Below are 7,660 nucleotides of genomic sequence, written 5' to 3' on the forward strand. Positions count from 1 at the left end.
ATGAATAATTTGAATATTATTCGATTCCGTAATAAATTTAGAAGACAGTAAGCGCAATAGTTCTTATGTTTGAGTTTAGATAATTTTGTAAATTCGCTCCGAACGCAAGAGTGCCGAATTAGCCGATTTTGACCATTTTCATGATTTTTTAAAGAATATAATTAAATTTATGATGAAACATTTGTTGCGCTTAGTGTCTCGATAATGACTCAATGTCTTTAAAGCCGAAATTTTCAAGAAGATCCGCGCAGCCGTTATTATGTGAGAATTTTTTTAATTCGGTGAAAAACCTCATGTATTCTCTATGGGGCTCTGAGGTGCGCCCCCTCTTAAGAAAAAAAAGGTGACCCCTCTTTGTAGAACCCCCTCACCCCCCTCTCCCCCGTGCGTCTACATTTCCGCACTGCACATTCGGCCATTGAAATGTAGAAGCATGGCACATCGCCACGAGACGCGGCCGCCGAAAGTGAAAAGTTAGTGCGGCAGATAACGGATGAGAGGAAGGGCATATAATGGGCGCCCCGCTGCGGCGAAACGCCGAAACACACCTCTCCCGAGCAATGGAATGTCCGCTCGTGCTCCTCGCGTTCCTCGCGCTACCGCTTCGTTCCTCGTCGGGTTGAAAGACCATGTTTCGGGTCCTCGCCGCTGCAAAAGCTGTGCGCTGAAAACCAGACTCCCCGAGAAGTGCTCTGTGCTACCAGATCCTCGCGCTCCAAATCGGCTACCGGGCACTCTATATGGCTCCGTCATCGAACTGCCAGTCTTTGTGAGTATAAAGGAGGCTAGGTAGAAGGCAGACAAAATAAATTGCCTTTGCCCTTAATGACCCAAGTCCAATAACGCACGAAATGCAGTATTTAAGCGATCGTTTAAATGAGTTTAAAAGACACGAAACAATCGTTCCTGGGAGTGAAGGACCCTATACACCAACACGTGGTGCTGACGTCACGTCACTGCGGTGGCGCTGCTATTGGCAGAGTGCTTGAGCAGACGATCACTTCACGTGAATCTGGTTCCTGCGCAGGCGCAGTGGCCACACTTCGTGCGGAAAACGCGCGTTTGGCCACACCTCGTGAGGGCTTGTTTGGAAACAGCGCGCTGGCCTAAAAGGAGTATTCACTGGGCGCCATATTTGTGGGCGATGTCTAGAGCGCATGCTCTGAACCAGTCTACATTAATGGGCTGCTAAGACCGGAAATCTTCAGGGTGCGGAACGCACGTTACAAAAGAACTGTGGAAGCTCGCCTTCAGCACGCGCTCAGCAGTTTTGCACACAGCTATGGCCGCCAGCGAATACTTCCTATAAACCATTCCAATGCTTACAAGTAATCACTCAGCGCAGCGTGTAATATCGTCAGCCTAGCACACGCGCATGGTCGTCGCATCGGAAAGAAGGAGCAAATCACGCGCCATATGCCGCAAGAACACTGAAAATAAAACTGTCCAAAAAAACTTTTTTGTAAGGTTTATACAGTTTTAATATTATTGCCTTTCTCCATAGTACGTCATCTCACTCGGGTGGTGCCAACTCAGCAATTGAACTCGAGCTTGATGCCGGGCGTCGAAAGATGTGTTGATTGAACACGGGGCAGCCGAAAGCTCACGTAGCACTCGTACCCAATCTGCGTTCGCTCGATCTCGCTTTGATGACGTCAAAGTTTTAGTGCTCTTGTTTGATCAATCTAGGCGGTGTTGGTTTAGTTCGCGTCAAAATCAACTGGTTCTAAAAAAAAATTGAAGAAAACTTCGACACTTTACGTACTAAAAATGTGGACAACACGTACACACACACAAACACGTATTGTGCACATCACGGGTGTGTGTGTGTTGTCCAAATATTTGTTCTTAAGTCTCGAGTGTTCAAGATGTTGAAGGCTTACCAGCTCGCCTCCATGTTCAATGCTATTTCCATCTTAGATCCATTTATATTTATTTAATCAGAAAAATTCTGTTTTTCTAACCTACAATAAGACAACATAACAACTGAGGTACGAACCCTAAGCAGAACACAGGCAAGAGTCATATATTTGCTTTGAATAAGAGCGTAAAACCATATCTTCGAAAACTATCGTTCGTTCAGGCAGCCAAGTGACCCAAACTTTACATTTTAACGAGCTAAAACATAATATGTAATTAATCTTAGAATATTATTTTGTTTGTGTGTTTGTTTGTTCGTTTGTCAGTTTGTTCGTTTTGCTTTAGAAAATCCTTTTTCCTGTTATGCATCTGAAGATCTGTAATTCTAGTATTTTCTGGAGAACTCAATAAATGTGCCTTTCAGTTGGGTAGCCACAAGTACCTGCAACTGATTAGGCGACTAAAGATGTCAAAAAGTGCTCTCTGTGCGCAAATTTTGATCATTCCAGACACGGCATCGACTGCCTAAAAAGGTCGCTTACCAATTATAGATGGAGTACACAATGTCAGAGGGAGCAAGACCGATCCCGAGGCCCCGTAGCAGGTTGCGATCCACTCGACACCAACATAGTCCGCCATCAGAACGCTCTTCATGGTAGTCAGATATCCTAGGGAAATATATACACACAAACAGAGAACAAGGAACTGCGTGTGGAGAGTCACATGTGGCATCAATATCAGGGAACCACCCACAATAAAAAAGTTAATCATCACGAGAGTACTGCGCCGGATCAACCCTCCATCGGCTACAAGAGGGACGAACAGTCGTCCGACAATCTCTGCGCATGATCCGTAGACGATGAGGGACTCTGCATCCGAAAGCGACAGTTCTTTATCTACCCCGTAGTCGACCATGGTAGACGTGAATGTCGCGTATGTCAAGTCCGCAATTGCAGCATCCAAAATGACAACATAAAACATAGGTCGGTGCAATAGCATTAACAGGGAAGAAAATGTTTCCAAACGTTCAGTCGTGTTTTCCTCGATAATATTTTCCTCGTTTGCACTCGAATGAAAGTCCGGAGGTGCCCTCGACTGCTGGTCTTCTTTCTCCCTCGGGAATATCCAGGGCGGTTCCTCCAGCACGAGTCCAAATGCCGTGACGTGAGTTGCGATTGCCCCGAAGATGAGAAGCGTACCGCGAAAGCCGTACTCCTGTCGCAGATAAACCAGGAACTTGGGAAAGGCCAGACCGGAACATGACAGTCCGGCATACATGATTCCCGAAGTTATGCCCCTGTACCGGTCAAAGTAGAGTGCGAGGAGGACACCCAGTATCAGCATGTTGAGCCCGTATCCTAGACCTAGGAAAAAGAAATCCTAAATTGTATTTAAACAATCTTTTTTTTTTAACAAATATGCATGGTTCATTTTGGTTTCTCATAGCACGATTGTCCAGTGAGACAAAAGGACAAAAGCAGAGTTAAAAAAACTGGAGATAGACTCTCTTTAAATGAGATCGTCACCTATAGTAGCTGCTGCGCCATTATCCGAACCCGCCATTGTTTGGGCACGTAGTCTGAACGTGTATTGATCACGAGGGTTGAGTCAGCGGTCGGGAGAATTCGAATCCAATCACACGCTTCGCGACCAAAAAACGGCGACTGCCAATGTTGCTTGACGGGTTAAAAGCGCTAAAAACGACGGACGAGTAGGAGAGACACACACCACAGAGCGCTATTTGCAACTGGTTTATTATTGGAAAAACCACACGTACCGCGAAACCAACAAGACACACATCCGATTCAGTTCCAACAGTATTCGGATGTGTGTCTTGTTGGTTTCGCGGTACGTGTGGTTTTCCCAATAATAAACCAGTTGCAAGTAGCGCTCTGTGGTGTGTGTCTCTCCTACTCGTCCATCGTTTTTAGCGCTTCTAACCCCTAAACATGTTCAACCAACTAGCCCAAATTCAAACCCTTTTGCTTGACGGAATTTCGAAAGAGGTCTATTGGCAGGTATGTTAACGCTTTCCGAAGCATCTAACATCTGTGCTATCTCGATTCCATCTGTTCAATAAAAAAAATATTATATAACCAGTTTTCGGAAGACTGCATATGTTTATTTCTTATATCAAGCTACGTTAATCACTCCTCCGCCATGTCGATGAAAGAAAGATAATAATAATAATAATAATAATAAACATAATATTAATAATCACTGAATCAATCAATGAGTGTTTATTATAGTATCCAGGAACAACCAATCGGTCGATCGGCAAAGTATAAAAGGGTGAAGGGAGACAATGGAAGTAGGGTTTGACGCATATTTATTTATTTATATTGCTGTTATTCCTTTTCGAAATGTCACCGGCCGTAAAACAACGCGTAAAAAAATAAAAAAATAAAAAAAAACATTTGCAACAGGCAATGTTTGGGGGATCGTAGCAAATGCAACATTGTTTCGTTTCTCAACATTTCACCTTAACGAAACGCGATAGTTAAACGGAAAGTCATTGAATTTCACAAACAAAGCAAAACAAAATTAAAGGTTACAATAATACTAGATATTGGTTATATTACCGTAAATAAAACCAAATGTGACAGTCATGGCCGCCATGTTCGGCACAAACGAAGATGCCACAATTCCCGTCCAGACTAGCAGTCCTCCCCAGAAAAATGCCCGGAACAAGGTTGTACGTTGTTGCAGCACCGCTAAAAGAATTCCTGCAGGAAATGTTAAGTGCGATTATTTTAATATGGTAAATGTTGTATGTACCTTAGTCCTTCAATACATTCAGGGACCCAAACCGTGACCGGAATTCAAACCGAAAACGTATAAAATACGGAGTTTTTGCCGTAACCGTAACCGAAATAGTACAGTTATTTGAAAAAAAAATAAAAATTAAAAATAAACTATTATGGTGTACCAATAACGTTTGCTGGGCGTCAGATATACAGGAATAGCCTAAAAGGGGTCAACAAAAACAAGCGATTGCCTAGCCGACGAAAAGCGCCATTCTTGTAGCGCAGGGGAGTTCGGCAGATAGCGGCCGTTTCCAAAGAACGCTTTCGGAACGCTGCTCCATTGCATCAGGCTTTAGCCGGTCATGCATGATTGTGCAGATTGGGTCACCAGTATATTCTTTTCTGTGCTCAGTTTTATCGCCATTTGTGGTTTTGAAAGCGCGAACTGACAAGGATTGCAAGGTTTTTTGTAGACCCTTTTCGAAAGTCACGTCTCGATTAATAGAAGGTCGGAATCACTGCTCTTTGGGGGAACAACTGCATCGAGGAACATGCAAGTCATTCCATAAAATAGTGAACGTCGGAGCGCGGCCAAAAGTACGAGCCGACGAGCCAATCAAACAGAGTCGAAAGTCCATTGTCACTACCCTCATCACTTTTTTCTGTGGATGTGTCGTTTCCAGTTTGCCGTGACATTGAGGTGATAGTCCGCCATTGTGCAGGGATTCCAGACCTGCCAACAGAGGGCAGTATTTCGAATGCGGTCTATTGAAAAAGAAGAAGGTCGAACTCTCCGCGCTTGATTGATATCATAAACTGAGACTGTGGGAATGATTGTAAGGAGCAGCGTAGGGAGTGATGAAAGGGGTTCAGATGAAATGGGTTCAGATGAAAGTTGCGAGGCCCGCCGACTTGATACAGCCGATGAGCCAGTCGAGAACTGCTTTTCGATGACCTGGCGATCCTACCGGTAGGAACAACTCTCTGAAACACGTTGGCTTTTTATTATCGGGCAGGTCCTTGATTGCGGTCTCTCTTTGTGAACTGGAGAGGGGACAGTCCCAGAAGGTGTGTGTAGCGATTGCGGGGACCTTGCACGATGTGCGGAGTCCGTCCTGTACCTCTCCGGTGTGGATGTCCATAAGCTTGAATTTGGCCCTCCGCGGGGTCAAATGTCAGTATCGATGTAGTAATAATTAACGAATTATTTTCAAACCATAATTCTCTGTCGAAGCACCTCTGAGACTAAAAGGAGGGGACGGCTTGGCCACTCTACACTTCCTTTCACTTTGAATCCAGACGTAGCCGACACTACAAGCTGATGGGACAAAAGTATATGGATACAGGGAAAGTAGCGTCAAGCTCCACGTGTAGTCCCCATTTTTGTTCATGAAATTAGCAGTTTCTCTTGGACCTTTCCATTTTTGGTGAGCCAATCAAAGTTCGCTGGTGACGGGTATACCTTCATACCGACGTTTCTTGAAAACCGCTTTGTTATCCACACCATCGCAAAACAAGCGCACATATTCGCACCGCCACCACATGTGGTGTCGGTGCTGGGCGGCATTGAAAATAATGTTCCTCTATTTAAATACGTGAGAACAGCAGTACCATCGGAAGAGATTTGTGTATGATGAGGATGATGGATAAGTGGATTGCATGCACGGCGCCAAAGACTCTCATATTGACGAGGAAGGGTTTCCGTACGTTGATGCCCCATGGCAACCTTGGTACGACCGATTTAGAACGACACTTTCGAAGCTTCCGAGACCTTAATGAACCGAAAGGGCGACTGCCATGGCAACAGGTTGCGGTCGCTCGTTTGTCTAAATCATTTCACCTGTTTTACGCGCTCCCAGGGACCTCAACTTATTCGTGGTCCCCGAGGTTCGAAGTCCCGTTTTGACGCCTACGAAGACCCAGTGCTCCCCTTTTAACGTTCCGGTGGACACTCAGGTCAATGCCATCATGGAAAGCGTCCGAGCCGTCGCCGGGAGCGATGGCCTGTCGACCATGCAACGCCGCGGTGGAGCAAGGTTCATGGCGGCGGTCTACACCATGGCTGCCGCTCGATGTTTTGTAGCGTAAGAGTTCTTGTCGCTTGGCAACGTGGAAGTTCCCCTGGAGCCAACGGGAATCCACGTTGTGTTTCTGTCAGTGTACGCCTCCCCCCGTATACGTGTCGGAGGAGGAACTGGTGCAAGTCCTCGCACAGTACGGCAAGGTGAAGGCGATCAACCACGTCACGTATTAAGACCACCAGCCCGGCTAGCGGCTAAAGGAACTGTAGAGCGGCCGTAGTAGATGCTTCCTTGCGCAGCACTGGATCTTTGTTTGTCACGTGATTGAAGTCGGCGAACAGCGGCGCGGCGTCCTAAAAGAGACGTGCAACTCTGGCTCCCCTGCGGGGAGGGGGAGGGGGGCTATCTAGGAACTCTACTGCGGGGTACCCTGCTCCGCCACGTGGACTCCGAGCTCTAAGTTTGGTTGGGCGAGGAACAGTTCCTCAGAGCCAGAGGGTTATCTGGCCGCTACGTCCGGCTGGTCGGTGGTCGCATTCACTTTTCTTTCGCGCCCTTCGCACAAGTCTGAGAGACGTGGGAGGATGGTGGGTGCGGAAGTTGGTCGGCCGTACGCTACACCTGTCTAGAACTATCCTTTATTAGGTAAGAGAAGGAGTCCTTTTTTGTGTACTTGCGAGATATATAAGGTGCGACTTTGCTCGGTTCACTATGTTACATTCATTTGTTTCTTCCGCCCCTGCATCTTTGTAGTGCGCATCCAGTTTAATGTTTCCCGATGCCTTTATGTTTTAGAGTGCTCAGTTTCAATTTTTTATTAACAGCCAACCACCTTGCGAGGCTTGGTCATCTGCATGTTCGCAATTGTTTGTATCCGGCTAGCAGGCGGGGGTTTGCAACGGCGCTACTTTCCCAGAATCCAGCGACTTTAGATGGTACCAATAAGACAGCGTCACTCAATAGCGCACTATCGCGGTGTTCGGCATGCTTCCGTGCGTGTTCTATATCATCGCTGAACCAATCGCAGACAGA

General features: G+C 46.2%; 1 pseudogene; it reads right to left on the reverse strand.

Annotated features, from left to right (window-relative positions):
- Positions 1–2,385: 2,385 nt before the first annotated feature.
- LOC120846655 lies at positions 2,386–4,584 on the reverse strand (annotated as a pseudogene).
- Positions 4,585–7,660: the final 3,076 nt, after the last annotated feature.

Source organism: Ixodes scapularis, unplaced genomic scaffold (assembly GCF_016920785.2).
Source record: "Ixodes scapularis isolate PalLabHiFi unplaced genomic scaffold, ASM1692078v2 PGA_scaffold1__304_contigs__length_218370807, whole genome shotgun sequence".
NCBI classification, from domain to species: domain Eukaryota; kingdom Metazoa; phylum Arthropoda; class Arachnida; order Ixodida; family Ixodidae; genus Ixodes; species Ixodes scapularis.